The sequence below is a fragment of the Rhineura floridana genome, chromosome 2 (genome assembly GCF_030035675.1).
Source record: "Rhineura floridana isolate rRhiFlo1 chromosome 2, rRhiFlo1.hap2, whole genome shotgun sequence".
Lineage (NCBI taxonomy): Eukaryota > Metazoa > Chordata > Lepidosauria > Squamata > Rhineuridae > Rhineura > Rhineura floridana.
In genome coordinates, this window is record NC_084481.1 from 119,348,668 (window position 1) to 119,364,170 (window position 15,503).

Consider the following 15,503-nt stretch of genomic DNA (forward strand, 5'->3'; position numbering starts at 1 on the left):
AAGGCTAGGACTGGCGAGGGCAGCTATGAGAGAACTAGAAAAGGTCCTTAAATGCAAAGATGTATCACTGACCACTAAAGTCAGGATCATTCAGACCATGGTATTCCCGATCTCTATGTATGGATGTGAAAGTTGGACAGTGAAAAAAGCGGATAAGAGAAAAATCATAAGAACATAAGAAGAGCCTGCTGGATCAGGCCAGTGGCCCATCTAGTCCAGCATCCTGTTCTCACAGTGGCCAACCAGGTGCCTGGGGGAAGCCCACAAGCAGGACCCGAGTGCAAGAACACTCTCCTCTCCTGAGGCTTCCAGCAACTGGTTTTCAGAAGCATGCTGCCTCTGACTAGGGTGGCAGAGCACAGCCATCACAGCTAGTAGCCATGGATAGCCCTGTCCTCCATGAATTTGTCTAATCTTCTTTTAAAGCCGTCCAAGCTGGTGGCCATTACTGCATCTTGTGGGAGCAAATTCCATAGTTTAACTATGCGCTGAGTAAAGAAGTACTTCCTTTTGTCTGTCCTGAATCTTCCAACATTCAGCTTCTTTGAATGTCCACGAGTTCTAGTATTATGAGAGAGGGAGAAGAACTTTTCGCTATCCACTTTCTCAATGCCATGCATAATTTTATACACTTCTATCATGTCTCCTCTGACCCGCCTTTTCTCTAAACTAAAAAGCCCCAAATGCTGCAACCTTTCCTCGTAAGGGAGTCGCTCCATCCCCTTGATCATTCTGGTTACCCTCTTCTGAACCTTTTCCAACTCTATAATATCCTTTTTGAGATGAGGCGACCAGAACTGTACACAGTATTCCAAATGCGGCCGCACCATAGATTTATACAACGGCATTATGATATCGGCTGTTTTATTTTCAATACCTTTCCTAATTATCGCTAGCATGGAATTTGCCTTTTTCACAGCTGCCGCACACTGGGTCGACATTTTCATCGTGCTGTCCACTACAACCCCGAGGTCTCTCTCCTGGTCAGTCACCGCCAGTTCAGACCCCATGAGCGTATATGTGAAATTAAGATTTTTTGCTCCAATATGCATAATTTTACACTTGTTTATATTGAATTGCATTTGCCATTTTTCTGCCCATTCACTCAGTTTGGAGAGATCTTTTTGGAGCTCTTCGCAATCCCTTTTTGTTTTAACAACCCTGAACAATTTAGTGTCGTCAGCAAACTTGGCCACTTCACTGCTCACTCCTAATTCTAGGTCATTAATGAACAAGTTGAAAAGTACAGGTCCCAATACCGATCCTTGAGGGACTCCACTTTCTACAGCCCTCCATTGGGAGAACTGTCCGTTTATTCCTACTCTCTGCTTTCTGCTTCTTAACCAATTCCTTATCCACAAGAGGACCTCTCCTCTTATTCCATGACTGCTAAGCTTCCTCAGAAGCCTTTGGTGTGAGGTACCTTGTCAAATGCTTTTTGAAAGTCTAAGTACACTATGTCCACTGGATCACCTCTATCTATATGCTTGTTGACACTCTCAAAGAATTCTAATAGGTTACTGAGACAGGACTTTCTCTTGCAGAAGCCATGCTGGCTCTGCTTCAGCAAGGCTTGTTCTTCTATGTGCTTAGTTAATCTAGCTTTAATAATACTTTCTACCAGTTTTCCAGGGACAGAAGTTAAGCTAACTGGCCTGTAATTTCCGGGATCCCCTCTGGATCCCTTTTTGAAGATTGGCGTTACATTTGCCACTTTCCAGTCCTCAGGCACGGAAGAGGACCCAAGGGACAAGTTACATATTTTAGTTAGCAGATCAACTCATTTGAAATGTGGTGTTGGAGGAGAGCTTTAGGCATACCATGGATGATGAAGTTGAGGTTATCGTACTTTGGACACATCATGAGAAGACATGATTCACTAGAAAAGACAATAATGCTGGGAAAAAGAGGAAGGTTAAGCAAGAGATGGATTGATTCCATAAAGGAAGCCACAGACCTGAACTTAAAGATCTGAACAGGGTGGTTCATGACAGATGCTTTTGGAGGTCACTGATTAATAGGATTGCACAAGTCGTAATCGACTTGAAGGCACATAACAACAACAACAACAAACTTGGGTCAGTAGCAAATTTGCAGCCTGTGCAGGTCTATAAGTGTTATATATGTGCATGGTAGGGAGCCCCACCAAGCAACATTGCCACCATGCTTTGGACCAGCTGAAGCTTCCAGACCAACCTTAAGGGCACCCCCACACAGAGTGCATCACAATAGTCCCATCGAGAGATTAGCAATGTATAGGACACAGTGGTCAAGTATCCCTGTCCAGAAATGGCCATAGCTGGCATACTGCCCACAACTGGTAATGATACTCATATCCATTGAGAACACCTGGGCCTCCAGTGACAATGATGGATTTAGGAATATTCCCAGATTAGACGCTTGTTCCTTCTAAAGGAACAGGCAACCCCCATCTACAACTGGTAGAATCCCAAATTCCCAGAACCAGGAACTGCTCACCCACAGAATCTCTATCTGATCAGGATTCAGTTCCAGTTCATTGACCCATGTGGAGAGATGGGGGGGGGAGAGCACTGAGAAGGTTGGGAACCACAGTTTCCCATTCATGGGGCAAACACTGTGGGGCAGGGGTGGCTGATCGTCCCGGTATTGTTCTTGCAGCTTGCCTGGAGGTGGAAACGAGTGGGCCAGAAGGAGAGCGCTGAGAAAAGCAACACTTGCAGGGGGCACTTGGTGATGTGCCTCACCAGCATAAAGCCAGGAAGTGAGTGTGTGTGTGGGATCCAGAGTCCAGGTTTAGTGTCTTAATAAAATAAGTGCAAGGTGTCCCTTGCATCCCTTGGCTGCTTTCATTATTCAACCCAGATTCCACAGTGGTAATAAACTCCTGCTCATGTGATTAGGGCTATCTGCTGTTGAATTTTATATTTGATCTGTACAGAATATAGCATTGATAGTAACATGAGATGAAGGGATGTCACTTTGAGTAGCAGTACATCCAAGCTGCACAATTGCTTTAGTTTGTTCCTTTTTGTTTGTGGTCATACATCTTTAGTACTGTGTAGTGATTAGTGTTTGAGTTTTGAGTCCAAAACGTTCATTTTGGCCATAGTGATTTGCCTGAAGCCTGGCTACTAATGATAAATCTCTCAGCTTTGGTTTCCCATCTAATAGAAATAGTGTTACCTCAAAGATCGGTGGATTAGGTAAATGCCCTGCCCAATCTGAGGCTAAATGAAGTTGTATCTAAATGTCCTACAACTTAATCTCGGTTATGTGAACTTCAGGACAAAACATTGGAAAATGACAATGGAGGAAGGCTCAAAGGTAAACAACAGAGAAAGAAGGAAAGAAAAAGAGGCAGAGAGGAAGATGGATAAATAAATGTGCCATGAAAAGGGATGTAAGAGAAGTCTCTCCTCTCCCAAAACTTATTATTAGTACAGAAGTTTTCTTCACTTTCTATTTCTCCTGTAATTTTCTTACCAATCTAGTTCCTTATTAAACCTCAAGCCCAGCTGCACAAGGATGTGGTTCCCATTGCACAATCCCCACCCATCAATGGCACAGAGAGAGAGGGAGAGGGAGAGATTAATTTGAATCTTAGCATGCATCTGTCAAGTGTAATTAATAATAGCAAACAAAATGCTAGGGCTTCTTGTGTCTTTTCAGAGGTGCGAGCGTGGCTATTTCTGAATTTAAAACTTGTTGAGGCTGGATTTTTTACTTTACCTAGCATTGGAATCAAATTGTTGTGGGCATAACTTGCCATGAGGGATGAAGAGAGAACATACCCTCTTTCACAGCACATGCTGCTAAATATTAATTTGTAACTGAGTTTTCAAAGTATGCTTATCTGAGAGCTTGACTTCACTATACCGTGCTGTTAACAGACGAGTTTTGTTGTTTGCTTGTCATCCAAGCACACGCTCATTAAAAAATGCTTCCAAAATACATTCCTAGTGGCTTAATTGACAGTCAGTGTCCTTGACTACTTATTGCACCCTACTTTTTCTCTGCGGATAGTCACTGGCCTGGTTGCCCACAATGGGTAGGGATTGCTGCCAGGCTGGGAAAGTTATGTGAAGCTGGCAGGGATTTGGTTCTCTGTCTCTTGGTTTCTCCTCCTCACTTTGTAGGTTGATTATACACAACAAGTGATTGGGATAGATGCACACGGACTGGGAATCTGTTAAAATGTCTCCTAGTGACTTTGTGGACTTCCACTTTGGAATAGCCTTGCAGGTATTTGAGAAGTAGAATGCTTTTATTTCAGTTGGTTTGGATTTAGTCTTGGAACAAACACAGAATTATACATCCATAAATATATATTGGAAGCAAGGGTCGATAAATCCATACAAAGTGAATTTGAATTTGCTTATGATCATTGAGGTTGATTTGAATTTTACCCCAAGGTTCTGATTTGGTGATGGAAGCATATCTAGGGAAGTAAAGGGAGGGGCATTCTGGTTATCCCAAGTGCCTCAGCAGGTTGTGTGGAAAAGAGGTCTGGATCCCCTTTAGCTTCTGCAGTGCTTGTCTGCCTTACAGAGAGGTAGGTCAGTTTGCCATAGACAGCTTCATCCAGGGACTAGATGTAGCAGCTGGCATTGGGTTACATCATTAGCAGGTGTGATAAGTGTCTGGGTGCTCTGAGTGTCTCACAGCCAGATTACCTTGGTAGTGGGTGAGCTTGTTCCCATTTTTTGCCTCATGAGGTGTCCTCTTCATTGGCTGCCCTCAACCTGTTCCTAGTTCAGTTACACTGGTTACTGCAGTATTAATTGCAACTATAAGGATGGTATTACCTGTATGACTCTGGCATACTTTACAAATTGCCCCCTAGATAGTAAAAGCTTTTCAGAAATTCTGCTGCGTGTGTGTTTAGAGCTTTAGAACCTTGGCATACTTTACCAGTATACTTATGAAATGCGGTGGGATATTAGGCTTGGATGCAGCTTTAGTTTAGTTGTCTGAAACTTGGATCTAAATTGACATTTAGTATTTATCAATATTATGAATCTAATAAAGACAAATAATTGGGTGTTAGAACAAATTAAACCAGAACTATCACTAGAAGCTAAAATGATGAAACTGAGGTTATCATACTTTGGACACATAATGAGAAGACATGATTCATTAGAAAAGATAATAATGCTGGGAAAAACAGAAGGGAGCAGAAAAAGAGGAAGGCCAAACAAGAGATGGATTGATTCCATAAAGGAGCCACAGACCTGAACTTACAAGATCTGAACAGGGTGGTTCATGACAGATGCTCTTGGAGGTTGCTGATTCATAGGATCTCCATAAGTCGTAGTCGACTTGGAGGCACATAACAATAGTTTTTCAGTGTTCTCTTATCATGAGTTCTATTTAGATGAATTATTGTAAGTAGCATAGGTGACTATGACAAATATCTTGTTGATCCTCGTTCACAGGGTGGGAGGAGCCATAACAACAATAATAATAGATTTGTTAGTCACATGTAGACTTCACTGGGGAGTGCATTCCATAGATGGGGAGCCACAAATGAAAAGGGCCTCTTTCTTCTCCCCACCCTCTGAACCTCCCTCAGAGAAGGGCCTCAGAAGAAGATCTAAGGGTCTGAGAGAGGCATTCCAGCAGATATTGGGGTCCTGAGCTATAAAGGGCTTTATAGGTCAAAACCAGCAGTTTGAATTGGACTCGGAAGTGCACAGGCATATGAACCCTGATCAGTGGTTGGATCAATAATAAGAGCCAGCCGTTAATGAACTGTCATTGGACTTGCCGTTCTAAAATGCTTTATTTCTGTACAGGTACCAGTATTGCAAGAACAAAGCATTTTTCTATTTCATTGGGGGGGGGGAGAAATGTGTCCAAGCAGTATTTCACCTCTCTCTAGGAGATGAAAAATCTTTTGTATGTCCTACCATTATATTTACTGAATGGATTATTCTATGCAGAAGATATAAAGCATTTAGCACTGAGATGTCACCTTTTCTTGGCACTGAAGATTGTTTGGTCTGATTTGCAGACGCTAATGAAACCATGCATTAACACACGCAAGGAATCTGAACTGTCCTCTTTTTTTGGCAGAAGTAACACCTTGTGTTTTTTTTTTACACCCCACCCCCCAAATCAGAACCTTGGGAGATGCTTGCCATTCTAGAAGCTGGGCCAGGAAAACAGGGAGCCAATTTGGGTAAACTTTGTTCCAGCTGTTAATGACTACGGTGCACATACCAGCAGTCTTAAATTGATTTTTTTTAGTGCATAAAACTAATTATGGCTTTTTGCTCCTTACAAGTATTTTTTTTTTTTTTCAATAATTTTTATTCAGATTTTCATAAAACATACAAGACAAAATCATAAAACATTCAAAGACAAAAAACAAAATCAAAAATAGTTAAACAAAAAGAAAAAAAAGAAAAACAAAAAAACAAAAAAACAAAAATAAAAAATAAAGAATAAAATATTGACTTCCCATTTGTCAAAGATCAAATCAGTTATAAGTCTATAATATATAACAATCCTGTCTCTTAAGTCATATTATAAAATCACTTTCCTCCAGTAGTTATCTTACTTAATCATCAAATCTCATAAACATTACTTTATTCTTTCCACAAAAAGTCAAAGAGAGGTTTCAATTCTTTAAGAAATATATCTATCAATTTTTTTTTCCAGATAAGCATATCGATTAATCCATCTCATTACTAATTATGATAATCTTATTGTCATAACCATAGTCAAAATAAACATTTCAATTAATCCATCACATCAGAATCTGTTAGGTTCAATAATTTCAGTAGCCATTGTTCTATTATCTCTATTAGTTCCATTTTCCATCTTCCATCTTCAGTAGTCTTGTTAAGTCCAGTAATTTCAATATCCAATCTTCCATTATCAGTATTCCATAATAATCTTGCTGTCAAAGCCATAGTCATATAGTAAGAGTCTGATGGGGATTACCTCTATCCCAAATATTTTCTTGCCATCCATTCTGAATAGGTTGCTGAAATACTGCTGTAAAATCATATCTCTGTTCTTTTTTTCAAAATACACTGGGTCATCTCTTAAAAGTTTTTCCATTGTCACATGGCTGCAGTTAATTCCATAGATTTTCTCTATATTGGGCTCCATCACATCATTCCAGTCCAGAAGATTATCCATGCCATTGATAACTTTATCTCTAGAATCTTCATTCATTTCTTCAGAGATAACATTGAGTTCCAAACAATAGATTTTATTTCTAAAGTCCATAGACTCCAAATCTTGTTCCTGTTCCACGTTGGTTCCAATCTCCGGGATCTCCTCTCTCACAGGGACCCCTATTCCAGTCTCCAGGGTCACCTCTCTCACAGGGACCCCTGTTCCAATCTCCGGGGTCTCCTCTCTCACAGGGACCCCTTCCAGGGTCACCTCTCTCACAGGGACCCTTATATCTTTAATCTCCTGCTTCATTTTACTCAATTCAATTTTCATTATCTCAATCTCATCCATTATTTTCTGAAACATAGTTATTTCCAGATTTTCAGCCACTTTCTTAATTGCCATTTTAAAAGAAAAATATAGGAAAACCACTTCTTATTTCAGCAACAATTGGGTTAATACTCCAAACTTGGTGACATCACAGTATAAACAGAGCAGACAGCCTTATCTCTCCAATAGTTAAGTAAACAAAATGCAGTTCCCAGGATCGAAACAATTAATGGCAATCGTCAAGAAACAGATTCGTCAAAATAAAATAGACCAAAAAGAGAGTAGTCTCAAAACAGTATAATATTTTTCAAAATAAAAATCTGGAATAGAAATCCCTCTTCTGTGTATATCTTTAGAATGCAAATCCAGGACAGCTTTTTGCAACAAAAACAGAGATAAGCTATTAATTAGTGCGTAGCAGAGAGAAGTTATGGCTCCCCAGTGAGATGTCAAAAACTGATCAATCTGGCAAATCTCTTTTAAACAGCAACAATTTAAGTCAAGTAAAAGAAAAATATAGAAAGAAGGGTGCTTGCCTGTTAGTGCGTTCTCTCTTAGAAGATAAGGTGAACGTTCGCTTTATCAGATAGAGCTTGCTGTTAAAAATCCGTCCCACCTCCGTCGGCTGGACCTCGTCCCATAAATTAATGAGATCTGGTCGTCCCAACAAAAATAGGCTTTGAGGTTAATCTCTTCGTTTCTCCCTACCCGGGAGAAGTTTAATCAGTCAAAAAAAAAAGAAAAAACTGACTGATATATCTGAATAAGCTTCTTTTGAGGCAGGAGCCCGTCTCAAAAGCAGGCACAGGCTAAGTCACCCTTCCCGGAAGTCCGCTCCTTACAAGTATTTTTAAACTGTTCTTGAAAAACACACAAGATCACATCCCTCACCATCTTGTCGTGGTTGCTGTAGAGTGAGCCTGACTTCCTAGAACTGATAGTTTCTCTCCTTCCCCTTCATGCCAATCTAAAAAACAAACATAAACATGGTGAAGCATTTTTTTTTGGCAGACAACCTGCTCTGTGAAATCCTGTAACTTACTTTGAAGTTGCATTAAAATGTCAAAGGCGGCTTGTGGCGCTTGCTAATTCTCAAAATATGGCTTCTCCTGACACTTACAAGGTTTGTACTTTAAATGAGGGAATTTCTGCCTGAACAGATACACAATAAATTTTGCTTTGTCTTTATAACTCTCTATATAAGGAATTTGTGTAGCTGGACTACTTTGACTTCTGAAAAAATCATGGTTGTCTCTTCTGATTGCATGCTACCATGACAATAACTGCGTGAATGTGAAAAATTGATTGCTGTGTGGAGATGTTCTTGGATGGAAAAGCAAACTTCTTAAACATTGAGAATAAAGCAAGAGTAAACACTTAAAAAAAAAAAAGGGCTCTGATCTGAGTGGAAGAGTAGTGTTAATGCAGCCATCCACTGTGCTGAAACTGAGGGATCTCCCTAAAGGTTTTTTTTCAACCAGACAGCATGTTAAAATCTGAGCATTAGTGTAGTTGGTGAAGAACACACTAGCATTGGCAAGAATGAAACCTGATTAGGAGATTAATAGAATATATTAAGTAACTAAATGTTAAGAGAAGATTGTTTGGCTTAAACAATCCTCTGTCACTTTGAAAAACAATAAAACAATTTCTGAAGTTTTAAAATGAAGTGCCAACTTTGCATTAATCTTAAGAAAAGCACCTTAAAATCTGATTAAAAACTACAATTTTAACAAAGGTTAACTAATGCATTATTAGTTTTTAAAAGTTTGCTTACTGATACATATATGAATGTTTAAAAGCCACAGTTTTCAAAAACAAAACTGTGGACCTTACAGAATATGAGTTAAAAACTATAGTTGTTATGGGTTTACAAAATGAAATGGGGAGGAAAATTTGGGGATTTTATTTCTTGTATCTTGATGCAACTTCAAAGGAACCCTGATTTTTCTATCTATTGCATAAGAGCTGCTCACTGCTGGTCCTGTTTAATATATTGTAACTGACCAACAATAAAACAAATGCTCTTTTTTCCAGGGGAAACAACTTCTTACAAGGGAACAGTGGAGAATTGGGTGGGTGAACGTGCCCATCTTCTTGTTTCCTTGAGACGGAGAGACCCTTCCCTGCCTTTTTGAGTTTGGAATATGGTTAGCTAGAACCTATGGGTACTTATTCTGCCAGTTCCACTGCATCCACCTCTCTGAAAATGGGGGCACACGATGCTAGTCAAACCTTACCCCTTTTTAGTAAAACTGGATGGGATCAGCTTGAGTATTTTTTAAAAAAAATTCAGCCTCAAACGGATTTTGCAACTGATAGGCAGATCAACCCGTTTGCCCTCCAAGTGTGGCTGATGGAAACGCTTTGCTATAGGCAACTAGTGTGCTCACAGCCTAAGCCACAGCTGTTTTCACTGCTAGCTTCTGCTCAAAAAGATACTAAGTCTCTCAGCATTACAAAAAATACCCTTTTCTCCTTAACAGTAAACAGCCTTGCAGTTCTTGGACTGTTTTCTTTTAAGTCAGCTTCAATAAAATTTCACATCGTACCTTTCTCTCTGACTCCCACCTCAGGGCAAAGAAAAAAATAAATAAAAGTGTAAGCTTCTTGCAAAGATCATTTTGGTAGACTGCAGACAATCCACTGACTGAACTGTGTTGGTGCTTGATCAGTGCATACAATGGAATTCTTTGGCACACAATGCAAGAGGCTTCTGGAAAGAAAGTACCAGTTCAGTAATTGACAAGAGTGTAAATAGTATAGAACTGAGAATCAGTAGGTTTTATTTTTAGGACTATAGACTCATGCTGGGGAGTATACAACAAATAAGGGCTTGGAGTCAGTCACCTGGGACAATTTTATAGTTGTCGGTGATAACCAGGTAAAGTCCAGATTGTAGGGAAGCTGTTTTTCAATTAACAAACTTTTTTTAAAGACTATGTTTTTTGATACTGCAGTGTACCTTCATAGTCCTATTCCGGCAAGCCCCATACTTACTTTCTTTTTATCAACTCATGTTGACATTTTAGACCAGTAATGCTCTGTATGTTTCATTTACAAGTTAGCTTTGATCATTACTAATGGAAAGGTGGGTTATATATGTTTAATTAACAAAACGTTGTAAAGGAGGTGCACACAGCATCCATTTTAATTTTGGCTTGTGCCACATAGCTTACTGTGTTACGCAAATAGCATTCTGAAAACTGTTTCAAGTTTGACTATGTCAAGAGTAAGTTATGTCAAGCATCAAAATACCTTTAAGATCCTGAACCTGGAGAACAAACAGCAGTATTATCAAGAACAAGAGGAGAAAGTGATGTTGAGAGAGACTGAGGAGGAAAATGAATAGAAGTTCTCTGGTTTGGTAGAGCTTAAGTTTGAAGAAAATTGACTGGTTCTGCTATCATTTTGTCATCATATTGCTGAGGCTAGAGTTCTGTGATGCTGCTTGGAAGGTCTGCCACAGAGTGGTGCATCTCCAGTTACTCTAGTACTTACAGTATCTCCACATTGTCTCCAGTTACAAAGGTGTGGAAAAGTGTCAAAGGTCCCAAATGTTTGGGAGTCTGTTACCTTATGTTTCACTACTGTTGCTAGTGTCTGAGGGCTAGATTGTGCAGCCATTTCATACCTGAATCATCTAGGTGTTGTCCACAATTTGGCCTGTCCACAACTCGGAGCATCTTGTTGAAACTGTAGAATCTACCTGTCTGGGCCCACCTATGTGTGGGGATGGGGAGAGAGCAGAGACCTTAATGTTTGTCAAAATGCTTGGCTCCTTGGGAGAAGGGTGGGAGATAGGAGGTGACTGACAGACAGCCACATCAGGAAAGTCCCTGTGTAATAACTTAAATTCTATGAATAATCCAACATCTGTTTTGGCAGATTTAGTCAAACAATTTGATTAAATGACTCATTAGAACTGATTCACTGTTTGTGGAGTCATAAAAATCAGCTATAGAAAGACTTCACAGTTACAGCCTTTTTACTCAGGGAGAAACTGTTTTGACTATTGTTACCTTACAGTTACTTTGACCGTTCCTTCCCCCACCCCCAGTACGCAAACTCTTGCCAGGTCTCCTCGCTGCTGCTTTTTCATCTCCGTTATCTGCCCCTTTTCTCCCTGTATTTACAGCTGTCAAGCAGTGTTCCCTACTGGGGATGGGAGTTACTTCCATTTATGACCATTCTAAAAAAGCATCTGCATCATGGCATCTTGTGGAGTGGGTGTAGAATAACTTGTTTTCTTGGTTGGTGTAGTAATCTTGAAGCACACCATATAAAGTTAGCATTTTATTACTTGCTTTGCAGTCTGGGTTTGATGTACAACTCTTAGGCTTGCTTCAGAGTGAAGCCTGAGTTATACTGCTCTTTCCTGATTGGAGATAGTTCTGGTCTTGCACGCTTTCACATCTGAAGCATAGAAATAAAGACTACACAGCACTGGTGCTAATTTCTATGACATATTTGCCACTACAGCAAGGGGGAAAAGAGGAATGGTTTTCTCTCTGGAGAGCCATAAGTGCCAAGGCCTAGAAACCTGAAGCTGGGGACATTGTGCAGTGTTCTGACTGGACCTTGCTCACACATTACATTCAATATGCAATGTGTCTAAATGTGTACACAGAGTGATAGTTACTCATGTTTACGTGGTGTTAATAAGGGTTTCTGGATGATGTCCCAGTAAAATAGCATTAAATATACATAATTTCAGATTAATTTCAAATGCGTTCTTCTATCACATAATTGCTTCAATAGATAAATATAGATTAAAATACCAAGTAATAGTAAGCATATAGATATATATTGTGTGTATATATCTAATAATTATACCATAATCCTTGTATTACTGCAATATTTGACCTTCAACCTTCTTGATTAACAAACAGTAGATACGGGGAATTCTTTTGATCTAAATAGATTACCTCTAATTCAAGCAGTTACTCATAAAAGTACCGCTGCTAGTCTACTTTACACAGAATTAACTCCTAGTGTATTCAATGAAGTTTACATAGGATGCACTCTCTGAAAAAATATTAGTTCTACCTAAACCATTATTTAAGGCTTGGCTAGAATTTTATTCATTATAGTTGCTCAGGGGTGTGTGTGTTACTAAAATGGAAAATCATCCACCCTACATCACCCGACATTATTATAAAACTAGCTCTTCTCAAAAGCAATCCTAAACTGTTTGGAAAAATAGGGTTCATAAAGGGACCTAATTGCTCTTTCTCCATTGCATAATCTGTATTAATTCAAATGAAACAAACCCCTGTGGCGGTTTGATGTTTGGATAGAAAGTTTGTTGTGCATCTATTCCACTCCAGTTCTGACTACTGAATTCCTAATGAAGTATAAAAACCTGAACATAATTGCAGTATATGCTCTCTGTCCAGCCCCCACCCACTCCCATTTTAACCTTTGGGTGTATCTTGCAAGCTGGCTTTTGCTGAATGTGACTCTCCCACCGCATGTAGTATTTCCCAAACAATAGAAAATTGTGCCCTCTGCTATTGAGTCTAGAGAGTGTGGCAGCCGCTTACTCAAATGTATTGGCTTTGAAGTGAATGTCCTAATGTGACAGAAGCATTATTTTATTGTTCATCTAGTTCAGGGTTAGCCAAAGTGGTGCCCTTCAGATGTTGTTGGACTAAAATGCCCATCATCAACTCCTGTGCCCGTTGGCCATGCCTGCTGGAGCTGATGGTAGCTGGTAGTTCAACAACATCTGAAAGGCACCACATTGGCTACACAGAGTAATACATGTATCTAAATCACAATCTAGTGTGACTTATGAACATGCTAGAACAATGCAATATGAATAGCCAAGGATCAAGATAAAATATGGCTATATCTGGCTAAAATGGCATCTTTATTTGTATTACCCTTTGTAAACCAAGGCTGTCTGCCATTTCAGTTAGCCTTTCTTTGTACTTTCAATTTTGTTTGCTGCCTACATCCAAGAAATAAAAAAATGTAAATGTACTGCCTATTATGGTCAATACCGTGTGTTGACATGTTTGACCTTAGTACCTTGTGCCCAATCCCAAAGACTAACTGAAATTAATTTTTCGAATACTTCAAAGTTATGATCAGATTTGTACTATGGACTAATGTCCACTGAGAGGGAAGTCACTTTAAAAATCTTTATACTCCAGCTGTTCTATCTTTGGCTTAAACCTTATATCATGAACGTGAGGCACTCTTGACTCATCTGAAAGAAGGCACTGAGACATGGGAGTGGGGGGAGAGAAGATGTTCTATTCTTTTAATGTGTATTGAGGGCAAGCTATTAACAGTGTCTTTAAAGCATATATGGGATAATGAAAATCCAGTGCAGGTGTCAAAGTTCCCTATTATTTTGTTCTCACCGGCAGGGAGGCTGCCAAATTTTCAAATAGTTAAAGCTTTGGTACTACCAACAAGCATGGTAGTCTTGCCCAGAGAACAGGAATGCATGAACCGTTACTTCAAGTTCACAACACACAAAATGGTTGTCAAAATGGAATTTGTGGAAAGTGATCCTAATCATTGCTGTATCAAAGTTCAGAATCATCTGAATCTAAGAGTTCCATGAAACTGGTCTAGTCTTGGCTTCTGCTGGCTTACCTGCAATTCCCAGTAAGCAGGACCTTGATTATGAAAAGTGAAGAGCTGGGGGATGGTAGCACACAGGAACCAAACTCAGCATCTCAAGGATCGGTATTGGGACCTGTACTTTTCAACTTGTCCATTAATGACCTAGAATTAGGAGTGAGCAGTGAAGTGGCCAAGTTTGCTGACGACACTAAATTGTTCAAGGTTGTTATAACAAAAAGGGATTGCGAAGAGCTCCAAAAAGACCTCTCCAAACTGAGTGAATGGGCGGAAAAATGGCAAATGCAATTCAATATAAACAAGTGTAAAATTATGCATATTGGAGCAAAAAATCTTAATTTCACATATACGCTCATGTGGTCTGAACTGGCGGTGACCGACCAGGAGAGACCTCGGGGTTGTAGTGGTCAGCACGATGAATGTCAACCCAGTGTGTGGCAGCTGTGAAAAAGGCAAATTCCATGCTAGGGATAATTAGGAAATGTACTGAAAATAAAACAGCCGATATCATAATGCCGTTGTATAAATCTATGGTGCGGCCACATTTGGAATACTGTGCACAGTTCTGGTCACCTCATCTCAAACAGGATATAATAGAGTTGGAAAAGGTTCAGAAGAGGGCAACCAGAATGATCAAGGGGATGGAGCGACTCCCTTATGAGGAAAGGTTGCAGCATTTGGGGCTTTTTAGTTTAGAGAAAAGGTGGGTCAGAGGAGACTTGATAGAAGTGTATAAAATTATGCATGGCATTGAGAAAGTGGATAGAGAAAAGTTCTTCTCCCTCTCTCATAATACTAGAACTCGTGGACATTCAAAGAAGCTGAATGTTGGAAGATTCAGGACAGACAAAAGGAAGTACTTCTTTACTCAGCGCATAGTTAAACTATGGAATTTGCTCCCACAAGATGCAATAATGGCCACCAGGTTGGATGGCTTTAAAAGAAGATTAGACAAATTCATGGAGGACAGGGCTATCAATGGCTACTAACCATGATGGCTGTGCTGTGCCACCCTAGTCAGAGGCAGCATGCTTCTGAAAACCAGTTGCCAGAAGCCTCAGGAGGGGAGAGTGTTCTTGCACTCGGGTCCTGCTTGTGGGCTTCCCCCAGGCACCTGTTTGGCCACTGTGAGAACAGGATGCTGGACTAGATGGGCCACTAGCCTGATCCAGCAGGCTCTTCTTATGTTCTTATCTCATATGCGGCCTCTGTAGTTGCATTATGCCACAAGGGAAACAAGATTGCCCCGTCGGACCCCACATGTCTGGTCATAAGCCAATCTTGGGTAGCCAAACTTGGAAATGAATGTGCAGGACTGTAACCCCCTAAATTTATTGGCCATCTAAATAGGATTCTTACCATTCTAGGTTAATCTTAGATCTTGTTCAGTTATATCTATATAGCTAGACTATACTAGTATCTCCATATTCTCAGTATAATCCTGGAGTCTTTGCCTGCTCACA

General features: G+C 40.0%; 1 protein-coding gene across 1 annotated transcript in view; it reads left to right on the forward strand.

Annotated features, from left to right (window-relative positions):
• RRAS2 (RAS related 2) overlaps window positions 1-15,503 on the forward strand; it is a 62,063-nt gene that overhangs the window by 40,384 nt on the left and 6,176 nt on the right. The window lies entirely within an intron of this gene.